Below are 24748 nucleotides of genomic sequence, written 5' to 3'. Positions count from 1 at the left end.
CCTTTTCTCTTCAGTCAGTTAGGAAACCTATAGATCTTAGGGTTTTAGCCTCTCAACCCATTAGAATAAATAATTATTTTCTTTGGGTCCAAAACCCAAACTTTGGGTAAATTTCTCAAATAACTACTTTTGGTGGGCTTCCTTCTCAGAAATACCTTCCAGTCTACCCAAAATCTAACACTGCCTCTTCGTGAGGAAGGTATTTCCTTCACTCTTCAAGCTCTATGACTTTCGTTGCATGCCCATGACCATGCTCAGATGAGTCATGACTTTCCTTGCGTAGCCATACCTATCCTCCCATGTGCCACATCTTCTTTGTACTAGGCCTAACTTTGTCTTACGTGGTGCATGATTGTCCTAGCATGCAACATGTATTTTCCTTTGCCCACCATGAATATTATCGCATGGTCTATGACTGTCCTTGCATGGGTTGAAAACCCCTCTATCTCATTAGAACTTGAAGATTCAAACTTCTATAGGGTAGCTGACAATCCTTTGTAGCCTCCCTTTGAAGTTAAATTCCATTTGAGCCTACACAACCTCCGCTAGTTCACTTAGATTTCCGCGCACACTCTGATCCACGTGCTCATCAAAGTAGCTCCGATACCATGTTGAATTTTTCTTAGGCCCTAGATCTGGTCTGAGGCTAACCAAGCACACAAGCACACTAGGAACTCCCAACCTACAAGAACTTTTCACAACAGAAATATATAGTAGTTAAATCAATAAAGTACACAGACACATTGAGCCCAAAGCTAAATTGTATTACTTCATCAATAAAAGAACCATGGGGGTTTCGTACTAGGTATCATGGCCCTTTAGATCACTAGTGCAACTAGTATACACAGTGTACAAAACTAGGGCTTGTGATTTTCCTCTTCAGATTTGCAATCTGCCCAAAAGAACAAGAACAAATAACATGACTTGCTGATGTAGCCATTTTATCACCAACCCTTTGTAGCCTTATTTTTCAAATTTTCCTAGCTATCCTTTTCCACTTTCACATAGTGATATGGCTCCTTCCAGACCTCTATCATACATGACATCACACAGGGTATTCAATCCTTCAAATACTTTGCATAATCAACCCAAATACTTTAGCTACACATAATGGATTTGTCATTCAAACTCATTGCATATTAGCCCTCGAAAAAATGTTGTTCACAATTTGATTTTTGAACAAACTTCTCCATTATTATCTGAGCAACTCGTCTTCCTCTCTCAGAACAAAAAAATTATATAAGCTTTGCTAGCCTCTACACAGGCCTTAGGAAACTATGTTTGTTACACAAGCCTTTTAAGCTCTTAACCCTCCCTTACTTTATCTACGACCTCCTTATATAAGCTTCAACCTAGTCTACCAGGTGTCCTTAGAACTTTCGACCTTGTTCCTCGAATCCTGTAGCTTTTCGGCCTTGCAACTAGGGCTTAGACTCAACTACTTCAATGAACAAAACATAGTCTAGGGTACTTTCCTTCAGTAGATCCTCTTGGAAACCCTCCCTTTGATCAACCAATAGACAAATACATAACTTGAGTAGCCTATTAAGGTCTCGGTCCACTCTATTGAGAAATATAAGGCCCTATTAGCACCTTCTAGGGTTTCAATCCTCCTCTTCTTAACATAACAAATATTGATCTATCACCTTAGCACAAAACTTCAATCTTGACCTTCTTCTAAATGTCTTGATGTCCCCAAAGATACCCCAACTTGGTTCCTTAGATGGTTTACTACTCACTCTGGGCTTGAAATTCTCCAAGGATGAGATGCTATGCGTGTTAGATCTTCCCTCAACCCCCCTTCAAACTTCTGTTCACATTGGCTTGACTTCAACATGGAAAAATCTTTTACATTGGCCTACATCAAGCCCTAAACCAAACTCGACCTGATCTACAACCCTCCAAAACCTTGTTCCTTAGCTAATATTTGACTCAACATTCTAAAAACAAGCGCTGCATTCTTCTCTCAAAGGTATCGTGGTCTCCATGAGCAGAAATCGACCCTACACTAGGGAACACCAAGCATAAGAGAAGTCACATCTCTCTTTCACACAATGAACCTTTCCTTTGGTTCCTCCTCTATTTATCCTTTTCTCTTGGGTTATTTAGGAAACCTCTAGATATTAGGGTTTTAACCTCTCAACGCATTAGAATAAATAATTATTTTCTTTAGGTCACAAACCCATTGCTTTGGGTCCAAAACCCCAACTTTTGGTAAATTTCCAAACCAACTACATTTTGTGGGTTTCCTTCTTGGAAATACCTTCTGAGCTACCCAAGATCTAACATTCAGAATGGCCAAGGTCAAGAATTACCCTATGCTTGGTTCGAGAGTATGAGAGACCCCTTGCTCCTTGGAATGTCCTACATAGGAAACATTGGGAGGTCTTTCAAAACTCGCCTAAAAGAGCATATGGAAAACACCTACCATAACTAAATAGCTAAATCCACCTTTGCAAAACACTCCCACAATACCAAACATTTAATCTATTTTGACAAATCGAAATTTTTGGCCTATTTCCCCTTGCAAACAAACTATGTCATTAGGGAAGCTCTTGAAATTTAAAAGCACCCTAACAACTTCAATCAAGAAGATAGGTTTAATTTAAGCCAGTCTTGGAAGCCTACTATCCATTTTTGGTCCTCTAATGTCAATCCTAACCCTTCTTAAGCCCCCCGTTTGTCCTTTTAATATTAATATTAATAATATTATTATTAATCCACTTTTTAATTCTTTATCGTTTTCCTATAATCTCGATCTCATCATGTTTCAATCAATCTTTTTTCTCTTTCTAATCCCAATCTAATACTATCTTATAATTTAATTCATTTTGTGACAAATTAATTCTATTCTAATCTAAAATTTTATTACTTTATTTTTAAAGTTCAATATTATTTAATATTTCAAATCTAATCACCAACTAATTGTATAGTCCAATTCTACCTTGATATCATATTCAACCCTAATTTCTAGTACTAATGTGAATTTGATCAAATCATATTAATCTAATTTATTATAATTTAAACTAATTTAATCTTAATACATTATTTTTCTCCTATAATTTACTCCACTCCACCATTAAATTAATATTATTTAATACTAAATTTAATAATTTACTCCAATCCGCTATTAAATTGATATAGCGTAGTCTAACTTATAGACGAAAAGGCCTTTTTTCACAACATTTTTTCTGGTTAATTTTAATCAAAATCCGACAAATATTTTTAAAAGTTTGAGTTTAAATTGTTTTATTTGCATAATTCAAGTGCCCCAGGGGCTTTTCAGGGTGCTTAATCCATTTATGCATTCAAAAATGTATTTTAAACCACAAAAAAGGTTGAAATTGTATTGCCAGATTTTAGTGAATTCTGGTGAAAAAAGTTATTTCGTCTATAAGTTAGACTAATTTACTCCAATCCACTATTAAATTAATTATTTAATACTAAATTTAGTAATATTATTTAATACTAAATTATAAATCTTATTTTTAATTTTAAATAAAATTAAACTCTTTTTAACAATAAAATTAAAAATTAAAAGTAATTTGAATACTTGAATTCATTTTATATCTTCAATAATTAAAAATAAAATAAAATAATTATTATTTCATCAACGTTCAAATCCTCATTATCAACATTCAAATCCTTTTCACTATTCCTAACAGTGATATCCTATCTATAATGGTCAAATTCTACCTCGTAGTTTATTCATGATCTGACACTCTTCACATCATCAAATTAAACTTTATGTCCCTCAAGATCGGTGAAGTGTTCACCCGAAATGTCGAACATCTCAATGAGAACACACAATTATAAAAAAATATTCATCATCAACATTCATTCCTCCCGAGCTCCAAACTGTTGAGAAATCAAGATGTTTGTAGATTAGGGTAGATTTCTCTTAGCTTGATAATTACTTATGAATGTTTGTTGGCTTCTTATTAGATTTATATTCTCTTCATCAAGCAATCACCAAAATGTGCAAAACATGAAGATCACAAGAGACAGAGAACACAAGAAGGCAAAACCCCACAAGGGGAAAACCCAAGAAAGTCCTCTTCTTATAGAATCAGATCAAAGTGAGATATCCAAGACCTAAGATCAAAGACCAAGACTACCACAAATACCCAAGAAAACCCTTCTCCAAGCCATCTCCAATAAGTCATAGTCAACAAAAGTCAATCATTAGATAATTTTGAGGTAAAAAATGGGTCTCAAAACAAAAATGTACAACAAAAATCCACTTTATAAGAACCAATAAGATTCAATATGATGATGCCAACCATGAGGGATGATTCACCATTTTTGGAGTAAAAAGGTTTAAAAAAATATTTTTTTCAACTCGTATTTTCAACTTATCTCCTTGCAATTTTACTCCAATATCGAGCAGGAGCACTCATTGGATACAAAATTTATTTTTTCATCCAAGGAGAACTGATGTTGCATACTTTCGATGGACCCTATTACACAGAAAATGTGAAATACATGAAAAAACATGATTGCAATCATGTTTTTTCATGTATTTCACATTTTTCGTGTAATAAGGTCCATCTAAAGTATGAAACATGGGTACTCCTAGGCTAAAAAACTAAATTTTGCATCCAACGACTGCTCCCACTCAAAATTTGAGTAAAATCATAGGGAGATAAGTTGAAAATATGAGTTGAAAAAGTAGTTTTTTCTTTTTTTCCCTCCAAAACTTAATGAGATAATCTAATCTTATTTTATTATTTCCACTATTATTTTATATTCCTTAGGAGGTCCATTTTAGGATGGTGGCGATGCCTCTTCATTAGAGGACATCCCCTAATAGGAGGTATCAGGGGGCTTGCTGGCGTATGCGTCTCCAATCGTCACGCATAAGTTGAGGCTTAAACTTTCGAGTTCGTAAAAAGAGGAGGATATCACCGTACCAGGGGTTATCTGTGGACACCAAAAATAGATGTTTGTCGAGGAGGGTCTCGTTGACGGGAGAGCCTCGGGTCTTTATTGGGAGGTCCATGATGAATTTAGCAAGAATGAGTGTTTTTTTTTTTTTTCTCTTGGGGGTGTTACACTGAGGGTCGAACTCTTGAACCATCCACCAAGCATATTTGTGGTTCATCATACGACGAGTGAGCATGTACCTCATGGGGTTGATGGCTGCTATCACAATTGTGGTTCGAAGGATGATACAATGCTGAAGTTTTTGTATAGAATGTACAAGGGCTAAGGCCATTTTTTCTTCAGGTTCATACTTCAATGCAGGCTCGAATAAGTTCTTGCTAATGTAATAAATTACATACTCTTTATTGTCTGGTCCATCTTGGACTAATACCCTAGATATGACTACTTTTGATGCAAATAGGTACAAGGTATAGTCTTTGTTATGATCAGGGGGGGTGATCAATGACGTTTGAGATAATGTATATTTCAACACATTGAATGATTCTTGGGCTTGATAATCCCATTGGAAGGGGATGTCTTGATGAAGGAAGTGTAGGAAACCTTGCACATAAGTGGCGTAATTAGGTACAAAGCGATGTAAGAAGTTGGCCTTAGCCTGCAAGCTTTTAAATTTATAAGGTTTTTGGTTGAGGTACCTCTTTAATGGCTTGGACCTTAAGGGGGTCCACTCTAATCCCTTGTTGGGAAACGATGAAACCCAAAAGTCTTCCAGCGTTGACGTAAAATACACACTTGAGGTGGTTCAAGCGTAGGTTATACTGCCGACTTCTCTAAAATACTAGGAGGAGGTCCTCTAAATGGTTGGCGTTTTTTTTGGAATGTAATGCGAGATCATCTAGATATGCAAGGATGATATGAGCTAAGTCATGGAAGATGTAGTTCATGGCTCGCTGGAAAGTGGTGCCAAGATTTTTAAGACTGAAAGGCATGACTTGGTATGCAAATGTCCCCTAAGGGGTGGTGAATTCCATTTTGTACTGATCTGTGTGATGAATTTGAATTTGGTTGTACCTAGAGAACCCATCCATGAATGATAAGGCCTCATGGTTGGCGCAAGCATCGATGAATTGATCGATGAATGGTGTTGGGTAATTATATTTAGGGCATGCTTTGTTTAGATCCCTAAAATCAGTACAAACACGAATGGTGCCTTGTTTCTTCATGATGGGTATAGGGTTGGAAACCCAAGACATGTAAGCAATTGGGTAGATAAATCCAGCTTTGTGAAGTTTATCAATTTCTTGTTTAATTGTTGCTTCCTTTGATGGATGCAATTGACATTGTTTTTGTCGGACGGGGTGGGCGTCCGACCATGTGTCAATATGATGTTACACTATGGTGGGACTAAGGCCTGACATCTCAGAGTAGTCCCATGCAAAAATATCTCTATATTCTTGGAATAGGGATGTATATGCGATTTTTTCTTCGGGGGAGCATGCTGCTCCCAGGGAGATCTCTTTGATTTTACCAGGTTTGTTTGAAATATTCACCTTGTTGGAAATAATACTGAGAGGGGGGGTGAATCAGTATTATCTAGCAATTTACCAAATCTTCCTTATTTGATTCTTTTGAAATATTCTTGTATATCAGTACCATAAAACAATGAGCATGAATAAAGAAAATAGACAGTCACACCAAAGAACACAAGATGTAAGGTGGAAACCCAATGCGGGAGAAAAACCACCTGCTGCAATATGTCTCTATCTTCTTTCAAGAAATTCTTTTTACAATGATTTTGTACTGGTGCAGTCCTTTACCAGCACGCAGGCTGCAACCTGCAGAGAGCTACAACTCTCTCTCGTTTTCCAGACTCTCCTGGAAGGGAGCTACAACCCCCTACTTCTTTTCATGAAGAATCAAATGATCAACAAGTATACAACAGATACAGTCTACGACAGATATCAGATCAGTAATTACAGAAACAACCCAGAACACCTTATGAACAGAAATATACAGTCAACAGATCATCTTAAGACAGGGACGCATATTTTCTTTCTGTGGCCTGCGACTGGACGCAGTGTACCTTATGCTGTTCTGCGTGCAGACGCACTGTTCCTCTTTGCTTTTCTGCGACCGACGCACACAGAAACACTATCGCGCCGCGTCTTTCGCTTCAGAGACGCACCCAATACCACAGTCGCGCCGCGCCCTTTGCCTCAGAGACGCACCTGAGCCTTTACTGTACTGCGTCCCGACGCACTTTCCCTTCACTGAATCTGCGTCCCTTCAGATATAGAAGATAAGAGGACTTCAGAACCAACCCAAACACTCAGATCCACAGATCTGATCATGCGCCATATAGATCGTAGTCCATTAGAAGATTCGCCCTTATAGATTTGGACTAGATCTCACCAAGAGATATTCAACCAAGATGATACTTAATCCAAATGAACTCCTTTGCTTTATATAGGCAAGCTTCTCCCCAAAGCGTGGAACAATACCACGAGCCGACACCATAGAAACACAAAAACCGTCGGCTAGATACCACACAAGAAACCCCCACGTGCTTTTCTCTGCCTTGAAATGTGTGCACTGGGCGGACGCACCTCCTGAACGGCTGGCCTGCGTCCCTGGACGCGGGTTCTGTATGGTATACCTGCGGGGACGCACTTGCTGAACATATTTCCTGCGTCCTTCTTGATTTACCACCTGAATGAGTTTGCCATCAAGGACAACACCTGAATCATAATGCCAACAAACTCCCCCTTTGGACTTGATGGCAACCACATAATCTTCAGTGTCATCATTCTCCCCCTTTGACATCAAGGGCAAAGGGTATGCTCCCCCTATGCTCATGCTTCTCCAGATCTGTAACCAGAAATCCATCATGAAGGAGACAGAGACATATTGCAGCTATTTCCAAGATCTCCTTCTCCATAATGCCAACAATGCATTATGTGCTCCCCCTGAGCCTATACCATCAATAGGAAGATGATCAACAGTGAGATGATGCATCAACAACCCCCAGCTTTTGCCTGAGGTATTCAAAAGTGTCCCTGGGCAACGGTTTGGTGAAAATATCAGCAACTTGTTCCTTAGAAGGAACATACTCCAACTTGACCTTCTGTTCAAGTACTTGTTCCCGGAGAAAATGGTACTTGATTGGTATGTGCTTGGTTTTTGAATGCATAACCGGATTCTTTGAGATGCTGATTGCACTTGTGTTGTCACATAAGATAGGAATAGGAGGTGTACAAGTGATTTGATAATCCTGCAAAGTCTGCATCATCCAAAGAAGTTGGGTGCAACAAGATGCGGCAGCAACATATTCCGCTTCAGCTGTAGACAAGGCAATTGAACTCTGTTTCTTGCTGAACCAAGATACCAGTCTGGAACCCATAAAGAATGCACCACCACTTGTGCTTTTCCTGTCATCCACGCTTCCGGCCCAATCTGCATCTGTATAAGCATGAAGAGTGAGATCTGTATCTCTAGGATACCATAGGCCATAATTTTGAGTCCCTTGAAGATATTTGAAGATTCTCTTCACTGCTTGAAGATGAGTCTCCTTTGGATTTGCCTGAAATCTTCCAACTATTCCAACTGCATGCATGATGTCTGGTCGAGTACCTGTCAAATATAGTAGACTTCCAATCATAGATCTGTAGGTTGGTTGATGTACTGCTGCAGATTCATCATTTGCACTGAGACTACATCCTGTGACCATGGGTGTACATACTGGTTTTGCATCTTCCATGCCATATTTCTTCAAAATCTGCTTGAGATACTTGGTTTGAGATAAAAGGATTCCTCCTTTCTTTTGTTGGATTTGCAAACCAAGGAAGTATGTCAGTTCTCCTAGCAAGGACATCTCAAATTCTTTCTGCATGACCGAGGCAAAGCTTTGACTCATAGCTTCTTCATTACTGCCAAAAATAATGTCATCTACATACACAACAAGTATTAGTAATTTGTCATTTTCAACTTTTATATAAAGATTGCTATCTGCTGAACCTTTTGAAAAACCTTGTTGATGAAGATATTTGTCCAACCGGTAGTACCAAGCCCTTGGAGCTTGTTTGAGACCATAGAGAGCCTTTTTTAATCGGCATACAAGATTTGGATCGTTTCCAAGAATGAAACCATCTGGCTGTTCAATGTACACTTCTTCATCCAAGTCTCCATTCAGAAAGGCTGATTTCACATCCATTTGAAATACTTTGAAGTTCTGACAACTTGAGAGAGCAAGAAACATTCGAATGGCCTCAAGTCTTGCAACAGGAGCAAAAGTTTCTTCAAAGTCTATTCCTTCTTGCTGTGCATACCCTTTACAAACAAGTCTGGCTTTGTTTCTAATTACTTCTCCATTTTCATTCAATTTATTTTTGAAAACCCATTTTGTTCCGATAACATTCTTATCCTTTGGTCTAGGAACCAGCTCCCAAGTGTTGTTCTTTTCGATTTGCTCAAGTTCTTCATCCATTGCTTTCACCCAACATTCATCTTTGCATGCCTCTTTCACATTTTGTGGTTCAATAGAGGAGAGTAATGCCAAATAACTTGAAGCTTCTGCAACTGTTCTTCTAGTTTGTATACCTGCTTCTTTTTGTCCCATGATCTGAGATTCTGGATGGTTCTTTTGAACATATCTGGATGGAGTCTTTTCTTCTATTCTTGTTCTTTCTTCTGCTTCTTCGTGAGGTCCGTCTTGAGATTGTTCTTGCGGTTCTTCTTCTTCATCATTCTGTCTTTGAGGGTAGCTTTCATCTTCTTCAATGTCTTCACGATGTATTTGCCTAGGAATGTATCCTTTCTCATCAACCACTACATCAATGCTGTCAACAATTCTGCCAAGTCTTTTATTGTAGCATTTGTATGCTTTGCTATGTGGAGAGTAGCCAAGAAGAATTCCTTCATCTGCTCTAGGATCAAGTTTGCCAAGCTGCTCCTCAGTATTCTTGATATAGCATTTGCTCCCAAAGATTTTGAAGTGCTTTACCGAAGGAGTTTTACCACTCCAGAGCTCATGAGGAGTTTGAGTGCTGTTCACTCGGACATTTGTCTTGTTGAGAATAATAACTGCCGCATGTGCAGCTTCACCCCAGAAGGTTGCAGGAGTTCCTGATTCATCAAGCATAGCACGAGCCATTTGCTGATTGTTCTGTTCATTCTTTCCACTACTCCATTTTGCTGAGGAGTTCTAGCTGTAGAAAATTCTCTCCTTATCCCATGTTCATCACAGAAATCGAAAAATTCATTTGAAGTAAATTCTCCACCTCTGTCGGATCTGAGGCACTTAATTTTGTGACCTGATTCATTTTCAACCAAAGCTTTGAAGGATTTGAATTTTTCGAAGGCTTCATCTTTGTGCTTCATAAGTCCTAACCAAACAAACCTGGAGAAATCGTCAATAAATAATATCAAGTATTCCTCTCCTCTAGGTGTTCTTTTTCTGAATGGTCCACATACATCTGTATGTACTAGCTCAAGAGGCATGCTGGCTGATCCTTCTTTCTCTGGAAAGTTAGTTCTGGTTTGTTTTCCAAACTGACATGATCTGCATATGGTGTTGTCAGGAATTTTGATATCTGGAAGATCGCGAACTGCCTGATATTTGCAAGCTTTCCTTATTTGTGAGAAGCTTAGATGTCCCAACCTTCGATGCCATAACCAGTGCTCTTCATCCTTGCTTAGATAGCATTGTTGTTGTCCTTCATCAAATATGTATAGATTATTTGGAGTTCTTTTTCCTTTGAGAACTGTTTTACCTGTATCAAGATCACGAACAAGACATCCATTTGATCTGAATATAACCTCGGTTCTTTGATCACACATTTGGCTTACACTTAGAAGATTATGCTTTAGTCCATCAACAAACAAAACATTTCCAGCCTTAACATCTTCTTTTAAAGGAGCAATACCTTTTCCTTTTATAGTTGCAGGAGTATCATTTCCAAAAGAGACTTTCTTTCCCTTTTCTAAATTAGAATAAGATTCAAGTTTTTCTTTATCACCTGTCATATGCTTTGAACATCCACTGTCAATGTACCATAGATTTTCTTGTCCTTCTGCATAGAATGCTATCCCACATCTTTCTGTTTGAGGTTCCTTTATTTTCCATGTTTTGGTGCCTGAGGCTTGTCTTTTTTTTTGATCTTGTACCTTTCTTTCCGGAAACCTGCTTCTGCATTCAAAGTCTTCATGTCCAAAATTATTGCAAATAGAGCATTCAACTTCATTTTCAAGAGCTGAAAAGTTGTTATAGGTCCTTTTTGTAATCCCTGTCATACTTCTTTGTTTTTGAGCTTCCCTAGTCATGATTGTTTTATACGCAACACATTGAGCTGCTTTGTGACCAAAGTTATGGCAAGAAAAGCATTGTCCATTGAAGAAGCTTCTGCGATTATTGAATCTACCAGCCAACTGATTGTAATTTCTATTTTCATCTATTCTTGAACCAAATTGGGAAGATTTTACCTGTGGCTGGTTGTGGCTTTTGTTCACCCTTAAGCTGGATTGCCCCTGATAGTTTCTGTTTGACGTTTGTCCCTGCTTTACCTGATGATCTTCCTTGTGCTCTTGCTCATTTCTTCTTGCTGCATCAAGATAACTTTTTGAAGTGGATGCTTGAGAAGTTTCTCCATTATAGCCCAGACCTGTCTTATTTAGTGGAGACCGCTGCACACTGATAATCTCATTCAAAGTTTCAGATCCTTTGACAAACTTGAGATTAATAGTTTTTGTTTTCTCAATTTCTTTTCTAAGACCAACAATTTCACCTTCTAATTTTTCAAGATGTTTTTCCTTTTCATCAATTTGAAATTGTAGAGTATCAATAATCATGTTCTTTTCTTCTATACATCTCTTGAGTCTAGTAATTTCATCATAAAGGTTATCCACATCTACAGCATCCTCATAATCATCATCTTCAAATGCCATTAACAATCTATATTTGTTACCTTGTTCATCTTCATCACTGTTTGATAAGCCATCACTATCTTCATGGGTGTAGTAGCTTTTCTTATTTGCACTCTGTTTCTTGTTCCATCTAACTGGTTCCTTTCCTTTATCCTTATAAGAGCATTTTGCAGCATAATGACCTACTCTTCCACAAGCAAAGCATTTGAAAGGTAGCTTACCTCTGAACCTTCCAGAACCCCTTTGAAGATTTCTGACAAAATTTGATTCTTCTTCCTCTTCTTCTGGAACATGACTTGCTTCATAGTGATCTTCTTTGCCTGATGCTTTAAAAGCAGCTTCCCTTCTGTCTGATGGACCTCCCTTTCTCATTTCATAAGCAGTTAGAATTCCATGTAGCTGAGACATAGTGAGAACACGGAGATTTTCCTTTTCCTCTACTGCAGATACTTTAGATTCAAACTTGGGGGATAAAGATCTTAGAATCTTTTGAACTACTATAGTCTCTTTTATTTCTTCACCCAAATTTTTCATACAATTAACAATCTCATCTACCCGAAGAAAATAATTAGCCACACTTTCATCATTATACATCTTGAGAGTCTCATATTGAATCCTGAGAGTTTGAAGTTTAGCTTCTTTTACCTGTTCATCTCCTTCATAGCTAGTGATCATTTTGTCCCATATCTCTTTTGCTGATTTGAAGTGCATGACCTTCATGAACTCTGTTTGGGATATACTTCCTAATAGAGTACTGACTGCTTTTGCATTTGTTTCATACTGCTTTTTCTCAGCTGGATCTGTAGGAGTAGCTGAAGGAAAGGCATAGCCTGATTCTACAATGTTCCAAACTTCTGTACCAAGAGATTGAAGATATGCAGTAACTCTTACCTTCCAATAATTGAAGTTTGTCCCATCGAAGACGGGTGGCCTGATTGATGCTTCTCTCTCGTAGTTGCTCATGATGAACGATCTACCTTCAAGCGATCAAGCTTTTCAGAAGGACCTGCTCTGATACCAATTGTTGGAAATAATACTGAGAGGGGGGGTGAATCAGTATTATCTAGCAATTTACCAAATCTTCCTTATTTGATTCTTTTGAAATATTCTTGTATATCAGTACCATAAAACAATGAGCATGAATAAAGAAAATAGACAGTCACACCAAAGAACACAAGATGTAAGGTGGAAACCCAATGCGGGAGAAAAACCACCTGCTGCAATATGTCTCTATCTTCTTTCAAGAAATTCTTTTTACAATGATTTTGTACTGGTGCAGTCCTTTACCAGCACGCAGGCTGCAACCTGCAGAGAGCTACAACTCTCTCTCGTTTTCCAGACTCTCCTGGAAGGGAGCTACAACCCCCTACTTCTTTTCATGAAGAATCAAATGATCAACAAGTATACAACAGATACAGTCTACGACAGATATCAGATCAGTAATTACAGAAACAACCCAGAACACCTTATGAACAGAAATATACAGTCAGCAGATCATCTTAAGACAGGGACGCATATTTTCTTTCTGTGGCCTGCGACTGGACGCAGTGTACCTTATGCTGTTCTACGTGCAGACGCACTGTTCCTCTTTGCTTTTCTGCGACCGACGCACACAGAAACACTATCGCGCCGCGTCTTTCACTTCAGAGACGCACCCAATACCACAGTCGCGCCGCGCCCTTTGCCTCAGAGACGCACCTGAGCCTTTACTGTACTGCGTCCCGGCGCACTTTCCCTTCACTGAATCTGCGTCCCTTCAGATATAGAAGATAAGAGGACTTCAGAACCAACCCAAACACTCAGATCCACAGATCTGATCATGCGCCATATAGATCGTAGTCCATTAGAAGATTCGCCCTTATAGATTTGGACTAGATCTCACCAAGAGATATTCAACCAAGATGATACTTAATCCAAATGAACTCCTTTGCTTTATATAGGCAAGCTTCTCCCCAAAGCGTGGAACAATACCACGAGCCGACACCATAGAAACACAAAAACCGTCGGCTAGATACCACACAAGAAACCCCCACGTGCTTTTCTCTGCCTTGAAATGTGTGCACTGGGCGGACGCACCTCCTGAACGGCTGGCCTGCGTCCCTGGACGCGGGTTCTGTATGGTATACCTGCGGGGACGCACTTGCTGAACATATTTCCTGCGTCCTTCTTGATTTACCACCTGAATGAGTTTGCCATCAAGGACAACACCTGAATCATAATGCCAACACACCTTTATAGTGGGTGAAATATTGGACATGTTCCCTTCCTTGAATTCATTTGTTGTTGGGATGGTATTTTTGAACCAATCTAATTTTCATGGCAGGAGAAAGTCTTTTGATTCAATGGTGCAAATGTCGTGGGTTTGTGCACTGCTGGGAACAAAAGTTTTTTCGGGTAGAAAAAATGACCAATGGTGCATAGCGTCCCAAGGATATTCAGGTTCTGTCATGACTTTGATAATATCTTCATCTGAATGAAAATTATTATCCAAGTTTGACTTGGGGTGTGTTAGGTCTTGAAACTGAGATTTGGTCTTGGTTGTGCTGGTGGATAAGCAAGAATATGATTCCCTGAAGAATCCAGAGAAGTTGAAAAAGTGTAGAATATTGGGTGGTTCTGCATTATCGGAGTTGGTACCACTGTGGGGGTGGATTTTGCGGTCTCAACACCAAAAAATGATGAGTAGACAGTTCAGATCATGGTTCATACAAATGGGGAAATAAATCTTATATGGTGTTGCGTGTCGTTAACATTGGGTGGTGGAAAAATCTCAGTTATAAGTGACTGCTGATGTCTGGGAGGAGGCTCTTGTGTTCTTGTTGGTGTACAAGAGGCAAGCAACGCTTATTCCTTATGATTCTGGTTTTGAATCCTAAGATTCCGAAATGTATGTAACATGGGGCATGCCTCATTGCTACGAGTAGTATCAGTATAGATTCTACATCCTTGCCTCATAGTATGAGGTGTTGATGCCTGGATACCATATAGAAAGTTCGATATGTATTGGTGGTGGTGAGGGGGAATAAGATGACATGGGCCTTGCTTTGTTGCTGGTTGTCGTTTCTATTCAAACATGCAAAGAATGGACCTGGATGATTTATTCCGGGCGGGTGGAGAATGATGTGGTGGTTCGATCTCTACTCCGAGAAAATCCAAATTCTCTGCGATAAACCGCTGCATGAATCCTAACATTGGACGAAATCAAGAAATATGGGGACAGTGTCGCATGTGATGGTTTCCGGCACAAATTTGGCAAGTGTAACGCCTATATCTTGATCTCATTGGTTGGGTGACATGGGGAACTGGATACAATCGGTTAAATTCCCGTATCTCAGGGCATTGGTTGATTAAATGTTTGATGCGTTGCAAAGAGCACAAGTAGGTGATGGTGAGGTATGTGTCTTCGAAGATCGCCTTCGACCGTGGGTGGAGGTTAATGGACCTGTCGAAGGAGAGGAGCAAGAAGCTTCTTTGCTTACAACGTAAAAAATATTTTTGGAACCATCCTCTATGGAGAGTAATGGGGAATTGGATTGGGTGAGTGCTACTAACGCATATTTGTATCAAGGAATCATGGGTATAATGCCCACACTCCGCGTAGATGGAACATGCGTGATTGGTGCGTAATTCTTTAATATGCGTGGGTGTGTTCTTATTCTCGATAGAGGTTGGAGGGTTTACAGGGTCTTTTGGGGCATGTAGTAGAGCTTTGAGATCTTTTAATTTGGGGCACTTATTGGTGGGGTGCCCTATGGTTTCACACAAGCGAAGGGTTGAAGGATCCTAACAAACAGAGCATTTGGGGCTTCCACCTTTTTACCTTTTTTATTATCAATTGGTTTTGGCTTAGCTAGTGTTGGCACTGACATTGCTTGTGGCGTAGGTGGTACCTGGGTATGCGAGGTATGGGGTGTCTTATCGTCCTTAGGAGGAATAGGGACTATCCATGTTGTAGTGTAACCTGTGCTAGCTGGCGTGGCCTTTTGGGCCAAATACTAGACTAGTATTGCGAGGGCTATGTTAGGCAATGTGAGTTTTGCGATGACTTGGTGTGAGACAAAACCTAGTGGTGGATATAAAAAGGGCGTATTCGTGATAGATTTAGGTAAGAGATTTGGATTGGTAACAAAGTCGTTGTTATCATCCAAAACTGGTTCTTAATTCTGGGTGGTGTTTGATGAAGTCATCATGCACACCAGTGCTCTAGTATTTGGGACAAAATCTTGTCTTACCGGAGGGTCTCTTGGTAATGTTCCTAGGAGGTTTGATAGCTTAAACTTTCCCGGGCTGATCTCAGTGTAAGTAGTGAACACCTCTTGGGAGGACGATATTAGGGGAAGCAATCCATCTGGTGTGGGTAAAGTTGCCTTCTCATAGTATGTGAGTTGATCAATGGTAATGACCTTCCCATCGTGGGGGAACATCATTGTTCTGAACATCGATGAGGTGACTGCAAGCATTTCATACATATATCTTCGACCTAGTAGGATGTTGTAATCCAACTGGGCGTCGAGTACTTCAATGTCATTTAACACAATTTTTCCAACCAACTTAATTGGAATGCTAGGGTATATAAACCGACAGGGGGCTGAAGGGAATCCGTCGTACGCTCTAAGCGTTATATCAGATGGCTTAAGTTCAAGGGATCCTAATTTTTACCAAACAGATTTGGACATGATGGATTTCGAAGCCCCTTCATCGACAATTCAACGATGGATGTTGACATTCTGGACTGAGACAGGGATTTGGAAAGTGACGGCTGAGGGTAGCCATGGAGTAGCTTTTTCCAAGTCAAAAACCATGAGGTGGGAATCAAATGGGTCGATTGCACCTAGAGAGGAAAGTAGGGATTTCCGTTGGGTTGGGCACGTTTACAAGACTTCGAGTGCTAACATAGATGATGGTGATTGTGATATTTTGTTGAATACGTTGTAGCTATGGGCTTCTTTCGAGTTTTGTGCTACGCGTCGTAAGGGTCCTTTGACCATTTTCGGCATGGCTTCTACAGAAGGTCGAGGGATGGTCAATGACCTTGTAGGTATTTCTGTAGCCGAGGTGGACAGATTGGGCTTTGGGGGAGCTTCATAACTTTGATTCCTTGTTTGCAAAATGATATCTTCCCCTGTCATGAAAATATCGTGATTAGGGGCGTTATGGAGGTTGCCTCTAGATGGATGAGTTTGTTGCTGGGTTTTAACGACTCCCTAATGGGGGAAGGGGTCCAAATCACTGCCTCTTGTTGACCACCTTGCCCCCTACTATCTTGTATCCTTTTTAAGTCAGTAAGTTGAGGACAATGGTGGGTATAATGATTGTACTCTCATCAGATAACGCATGCATGATTAGTTTGCAGACTAATGTTCTTGCCCTGTTTCTGTGCATTATTACTGGTCATACCTTGGTTTTGGTTCCGGTTGGGGTTATCCCTTCCTTGTGCCCTTGGGGGATTGTTTCTAATTGCTTCCCCCCTGCTCGAGTTCTCCATTTGGATTTACTTTTTATTTTGTCTTAGCAGAGTTGGAAGGATTAGCTTAATTCATTTGTTCCTTCGGTCATTGCTGTGAAGTGAGAGAAGGTTGCACTAGATTCACTCATGCATTATTCTGCGTTGGAAAGACATTTTGTTGTTGTGTTGGTAAATGAGAGTATTAGTTTCCTTGTCCCTGGACAACGTACTAAGTCAGGGAAGTAGACGTCTTATCTGTACTCCAAGAGGAGTATTGGTTTCCCTGAGGGGGAAGATACAAGCCTCCTTGCGAGGGATGGTATTGGTTAACCCTGTTGACTATATTCTGCATAGGTGCGGGTTGACCATTATAGTACCCTGAATGTTGCAATGGTGGTGTGTTATGGGTAGCATCATATGCTTGGCCATTGAACGAATACCCAAGGTTTTGGTAGTTGTTGTTGTGGTGATTTTGGGATAGGGACCCAATTAATCTGTTAGCATTACTAGATGCGCCTGGGATCTCTTTATAAGTTTGCAGGCACGGGGCGTCTAGAAGCACATGATAAATGTACCCAAACTAGGTATAGATAAGCTCCAGTTGTTGGGATTTACTAATGGCTTCTTCCTTGGTTTGCGGGGATGAATTTTCCACATCCTTAGAGATTTATGATATGAGGGATCTTAGGAATATGTCTAGGAGGACTTTATCTTCAAACTGGGTTTTGCACAGGCTACAACATTTTCGCCATTCATGGAGATGGTCTGAGATGTGAGTAGCAGGTGTTTGTTTGAAGTTGGTGAGGAGTTCCAGACCCGAATCGTGGCGGACTGGGAGCTAGAAGAAGGTAAGGAAAGTAGTAGCTAATGAGATAAAGTTCCCATGCGACGCAAAGGGCTGGTCCACATACCATTTCGCAGTGGGCCCAATTAGGGTGCGTTGAAATAATCATAATCTAATAGTATCTTTTGTGATACTATTAGATGAACACCACAGGTGAAATGTCATGACATGGTTTCCTGGGTCTTCGCCCTGTTTTCCCTCGAACTTTGGAATGTCTAAAGGGAGCTTTGTGGGCATAGCTGGCCAATTTTGGCCATGGGCGATCAGGTCATTTGCTTAAATCTAGTAGATTTAGCGAGGCTAAGAACAAGATCTGTGCATTACCTGCCATCGCAAAATGATTCTAGACAACTATATGCAACGGAGTCCTCTGTGGGGATGTCAAAGGAGAATTACCTCGATGGGTATCTCGGGGACTGTTCGGAGGAGAGGTGTGTGCACTCCCAAAGGGTAGGCGTGCAAGGATCCTTCTAGAGTGGTGAAGGGTGTACTTTTTTGAGGAGGAGTTCTGAGAAAAGATGCACCAATAAAGGAAGACCCAATAATGGTGGCTGAGTGACGTCCTCTCCACCTAAATGGTGGGAGTCCTGGCACACCTCCTAGCAATGGGGGGAGGTTTAAAAAACGTCTAGATCGATGGGGAGCTATGGGGTCCCCTATCATGTCGATTTAGAGTGTGTGCTACTTTGTGTTTGGTGAGGGAAGGAGATAAATATCAATGCAATTGGATCACATACATAAAACAAAGCGAAAATATAAATGGTTTATTTTCCTTTAATTTAAACTATGTGATCAAGAAAACAAGAAAAAGGATTTTGTTTGTTGCGTATGATAAAGAGTCCTATGAAGACCTAATTGTCCTGTCCTCTCTCAAAGTAACCGGGCCTTGTGAAGATATCCTCTGATGGGTCCTTGGGAAATGTCTCGGAAGAACTAGCTACGCCTTCCAACAATTGAAGAATCAACCAAGGTAATGGTAATGAGGTTCAAGTGCTGCATGCACTATCACTTATAGGGAAATGAGGCCCTAGATTTGGTCACTAAGTACCTTCATCCCACGTGAGAATTCAATTCTTTATCTTCTTGGTAGTCAATTACCAGTACCGAGCACTAGATGGTTTAGGTAGCCGCAAAGAGTACTGTACGTACTGGACCTAAGCCAAACCCCCTCTGAATCGGGTCTTTGCCATGCTCAGGTATTTATTTATTTATTTTATTTATTTATATTTATTTATTTATTTTTTATATTTTATATTTTATATTTTATTTTATTTTATTTTTATTTATTTATTTAATTTATTTATTTTTTATTATTAATGGTGTAACATGACCATGGTGGCTTATGGGATGCCTACCCCCAATGGTCCTAACCTGAACTATAATTTTTTTGGTGGCCCCTGTGGGGAAATTTAATTGGTTCAAGTTATGGTTGTTTTTAAGGAGTCTTACTTCACTTATGGAGTGATTTTGTAAGCCAAAATAGACTAAGTACCCAAAGCTCCACAAAACTGGAGGCTTTCTTGAGTACAAAGCGTATGAAGGCTTAGTGGGTGATGCAAGTGAACATACAAAGTGTGATAAGATGTGGATATGCAATGATCCTTTTCAATATCCTTCTAATTATGCTAAGTGTTGATTATTCCTTGTGTGGAAAAAAAATTTGTTTGTGGATTATGGGCCACTTACATTTTTCCTATTAAACTATGTGGAGTTTAATGAGGGAGATGGAAATTCAAATGTTTTCAAGAAGGTTTTCATATGCAATCCCAGGTTCGTCTAAGAGACGCAAGGGAAGCAAAGATTACTTACTTTCTCTAGTAACATTTTCTCCTAGTCCCAAAAAATTCTTTGGTTAGTAGAAATATTTGTGGATAATGGGCCACTTACTTGCTTCACTAATTAAGCTATGTGATTTACAAAATTTTAAGCAAAATAGTTTGAAAACATATGTGGATTTTGGCCACTTACTTTTCTCCCTAATTAGGCTATGTGGGTATTTTGAAAATACATAAAAAACTCTAATTGTTTGATGAATTATGGTTCATCAAGCAACCAGGAGTACTAAAATAGAAAATACTAAATGCAGAGGTGAAGGAAATTCACTAAAGGTTTCCAATCACTTGAGAAAACTGAACAATACAAGGTTTTTCTTGCTCTATGTTAACCACATGATTTTTTCAGACACAAACAAGTGCTCGCGATTTTTTGCAGAAACAGATGCGCGCTCGCGTCTGTCAGAGGAAAATGCGCGCGACAAGAAAGATCATAATTTTTTTTACTTCTGCGGGCTCAGAACAGATCTTGGGAGTCTAAAAAAAATCCAGGGAGGTGAAGCACAAATTGTAGGATGGTTGTGTAGAGAGGAGGTCCTGCAAAAACAATCTCTAGATTAATGAAAAGAGATCAGTATGGTCACCATTCCTGTTGTATTGTTTTTGGAGCACAAGTGTACCAAAAGACACCCCCTTAACAATAGATTGTTCCTTGCAAAGGATCACAGTCAAAATTGGTGTTGTTAGTGGACAAACTTAAATAAACAAAATATTGTAAGTAATGGAAACAATGCATACATGAACATGAACTAAACAAATAGGTACATAAACAAAACAATGCTCAAATGGAGCAAACAAATGAATAATATATGGAAAAAACTCCCTTTATTGATTGCTGGTGGTAGAGGTCGAATACAATTAGAATCTCAAACACTTGAAGAGAATCCTTTGAGATAAGGAGCTCAAAAATACTCAGCAAGGGGGTTTCTTTCCTCAATCTCTTTGCAAGTGTCTCCTCTCTCTCAAAGAAGTGTGAAGACTCTCCAAGGGTGAATTCCTCTTCTCTTCTCTCTAAGATGTTGGGTTGCTTCGAAGAAATTTGGCCAACATGCTAGTGCTCTTCACTTCCTTGGCTTCAACAATGTAATGGTGGTTTGCTCAAACAACAATTTGGCCAACATAACAATGTCTCATGCTTTGGTTCTCCCATGTCCTGTTTATATAGATTTTTTTGAATCCTTCTTCCCTCTCTTGGTACATGTATGATAAAGACACATGAGTAGGACAAGAGGATTCCATTGAGGGCTGCATATCTCCAAGGCGACTCGAATTCGGTTGTACTGGACCGATCTCATGTCAGAGAGTCGGCCCCAAGTGTGCAAAGTGGTCTCGGATTGTTGAGTCATCCTCTTCTGCTACCGCGCGACTTTTGGAGGTTATGCCGCGTGCACGTATTTATCGAAGAAATATACGTGCGACCTTAATTGTTTTTCCTTTATAAACTTTGGACCTTAGGATAACTTTGATTTTTTAAACTTCATAATGTATTCAGCTGGAAAAATGTCCACCTGTGCATTCTGCTGGACACTTTTAATGTCTTCTGGATTGTACTAGCAGGTGTTGATTTTTCAGTGTTAACACTCACAATTAAGAGCCAAAACTTTGGTCGGTCAATTCCAGGATAAAACTCCCCCCAACATTCAATGAGAACTCCATGAGGCTAAATAGGACATTGCCAATGGATGTGGTTTTCTGTATAACACTGACATCGTAATTGAGTTAGAAATGTGGATTCCATACATAGGTAATATCCGTGGATGAAATAATCAATACTTGGACACCATTGACCTATATTGGTAAACAAAGTCTTCACTAGGGAAGGTGTTGCTGAATATAACTGACACGAAATATGAGATACTACTTATGTGGGATGAACTTCAACTTAACATAAAAGACCTAGATCGAAAACTAGAAAGGATTGAAGCCCACTTGGGTATTCCTCTTGAGCCAGGAAGTTCTAGACATCATGGCAAGGAACCCGTTGAGACAGATCCTCTTGACTCCCCTCATTCTCCATGATTACTTCCAAATTTAGTAGTTTTTTCTCTTTTCTTTAGCTTGTTATTAGATTATCCTAATTAGTAGGATATTATCAGTTTTTGGCCAAAACTTATTTTTTTTGTTTAAAATATGAACCTCACTATGTGCTAGTTAAAAACTTAATGCATTACCAATGGTCTAGTTTCCCTAATGGCATACTATGGACTTGTAAATCTATAACTTTCTAAAATATCAACAAAATATGTAACCTTATACACAACTTTTTTTTAATAAATTCAAATATCATAATCAACACATGTTACTGTAAAAAAAACTATATTTGGTACTTATTGTAAATATAATTTTTATTTATTTCAATGATAGTTCTACTCTATTATTAATTATTTTAATAACTTTTTTGGTTTAATTTTTTATATGTATATATTTGATATTTTTAAATATAGTATAATTGAAATTATTTAGTAAGGAGAGATTACAAATTAAAAGTTTAAATTTGGTTAAAATTTATCAAGATTATTAAAAATTATTATCGTATAAAATTGAATTCCTCTCCATTTAAATATTTAAAAACCCAAAGTGAATCTCACATTATTTTGGGAAAAAAACATATAATGATAATGTTGAAGAACAAAAATAATTCTTTTAAATTTTTTTATTACGCTTTTATGATATTATATTATCAATGAGCTTAATAGTTAAGAACATGTGTTTCTTTTAAAAGGTTACATATTCAAATCTAAAAGGGGTAGAGTATGTATACCTTAGCATATAGAGGGAGCGCAAGGCAGGTCCCTTGTCCCACAAACAAGCTCTCATATACCAACTAAATGTTTGGTTTGATTGTGACTTTAAAATTAAATTATTATTATTATTATTATTTATCTTTAAAAAATTATATATTTTATAATTTTAATGTTATTTTTAAATATAATTTATATTAAAAAAATTATTTTGCACACTCACACACAAACATACACAAATATATGAATCTTTATTTCATCGAAAGCTTTTTTGAAATCAACAAAAGGAAAATGAATTTGTTGTCGTTACAATATATCTTAAAGTAAGTAGTTAGTTTTAAGTCAAACTATAAACTATAACTTCAAAAGTCACTGTGCCCTTTGCTTCTCTTATCATGAGTTTCAAATCACTAGTTAGTCTTCTTTAATATTAATATTTGAGTCAAGGATTACAATGATAAGGAAATATGAGAGGTTAAATGCCGAAATGTAAAAATAGTATGTTGGTTAGAAGAAATTAATTATTATATAGGGGTTAAGTATGATTGTCTTTTGTTGCCTATTAATTTTGGTGTTACATTGACAAGTTGGAGGATTCCTTGGTTGAAGTAAATTGTGCAAGCATGACATTTACTATGTTGGAAATACCGAGAGGGGGTGAATCAATATTTCTCTTCAATTAGTATATTTTTTTACTTCTCAGAGCATTAATTATCATTAACATTAGATTAAGCATAAATCAACATCACATCACGTGAACAATAAATAACATCATTCAACAATTCATGATAATGAAGACAATAGATACAAGATTTTTAGGTGGAAACCCTTTCAAGATAAAAACCAATGAATGCTTCTTAATATTTGTCTTCAATTAGGAAGCTCCAACTTCCAATATTTTAGGCTCCAACTGAAGGAGGGTCCAACCCCCTGGTTTAGACGCTCCAATGCCTTGGTTTATAGGCTCCAACCTTGAGGATTCTCCAACACCCTATTTACCAGCTCCAATTGAAAGGACGCTCCAACACCCTAGTTTATAGGATCCAACCTGAAGGATGCAACACCCTATTTACCAGCTCCAACTGGAAGGACGCTTCAACACCCTGTGCAGGATCCAACCTGCCCTAGCACCACCCTACCACCCTAATCAGTAGGTGGACCACCTTTCACAATTTTTAGCCTAGATCCACCTGTGATCAAGTACAATACAAAAAGATTTGTAATGCAACTTATGCTCAACTATCATATCTGCTCTTGCTTAAAACATCAAACCCTTGGCTTCATAAGATTCAATTAAATTATGCTAAAATCATATTATCTTTCTTTCATAAATCTTTCAGTTATATAACCCTATAAAATTTGGCATTTATCAGCTACCCACACATGTTAAAAAATTCTGTCAAACCCCAATACAATCATCAATATTGTACCAACATTATGTATAATGTACTGGTATATCAACAATGTACCAACCTCATACCACAATAATCTGCACTTTCTCTGTTTCAAGCTATTAAGCAAGGCCTCTGCTCAATATATCAAATTTTGACAAGAAAATATCAATACATCACCACAATCAAACATTGAATCCACTTAGCTGTCAAACAAAAAAATAATCATACATAACTTCTCTTCGAACAACATCAACAAATAGTCACTGGCTTCCCAATCTTAACATCAAATTCATATTCATTATTCTCCTCAAAACTCTATCATCTTCTACTAACTGGTCCATACATGATATGGATTGTGACAATGAAACCCTTACTACAAGTTCAATTACTATAGAATGATACTGAAAGCCTTATCGTCGAATACTTCTTCAATAATGATAATGAAATTCTTACAACTACCCCAACCAAACTTCTTCAACTTAAAGATGCACATACTTTAAACAATTAGACTGCTGTATAACATACCTCAACTTGTTAATGACCTTGCCCTGAAGGTGTAATATCACTGATAAACATGCAATATGAAGATGATAACATGCCCTTGTCCCAAAGATGTTTGCCATTGTGATTCTAATTTAGACTTGTATGAAGATGAAGAGTCCCGCCTTCGGAAGATGCCTCTGATC

The sequence above is a fragment of the Pinus tabuliformis genome, chromosome 3_2, assembly GCF_031772625.1.
Source record: "Pinus tabuliformis cultivar Carrire ecotype Pingquan chromosome 3_2, CPIR1, whole genome shotgun sequence".
Lineage (NCBI taxonomy): Eukaryota > Viridiplantae > Streptophyta > Pinopsida > Pinales > Pinaceae > Pinus > Pinus tabuliformis.
Note: the sequence above shows the minus strand (reverse complement) of the source record.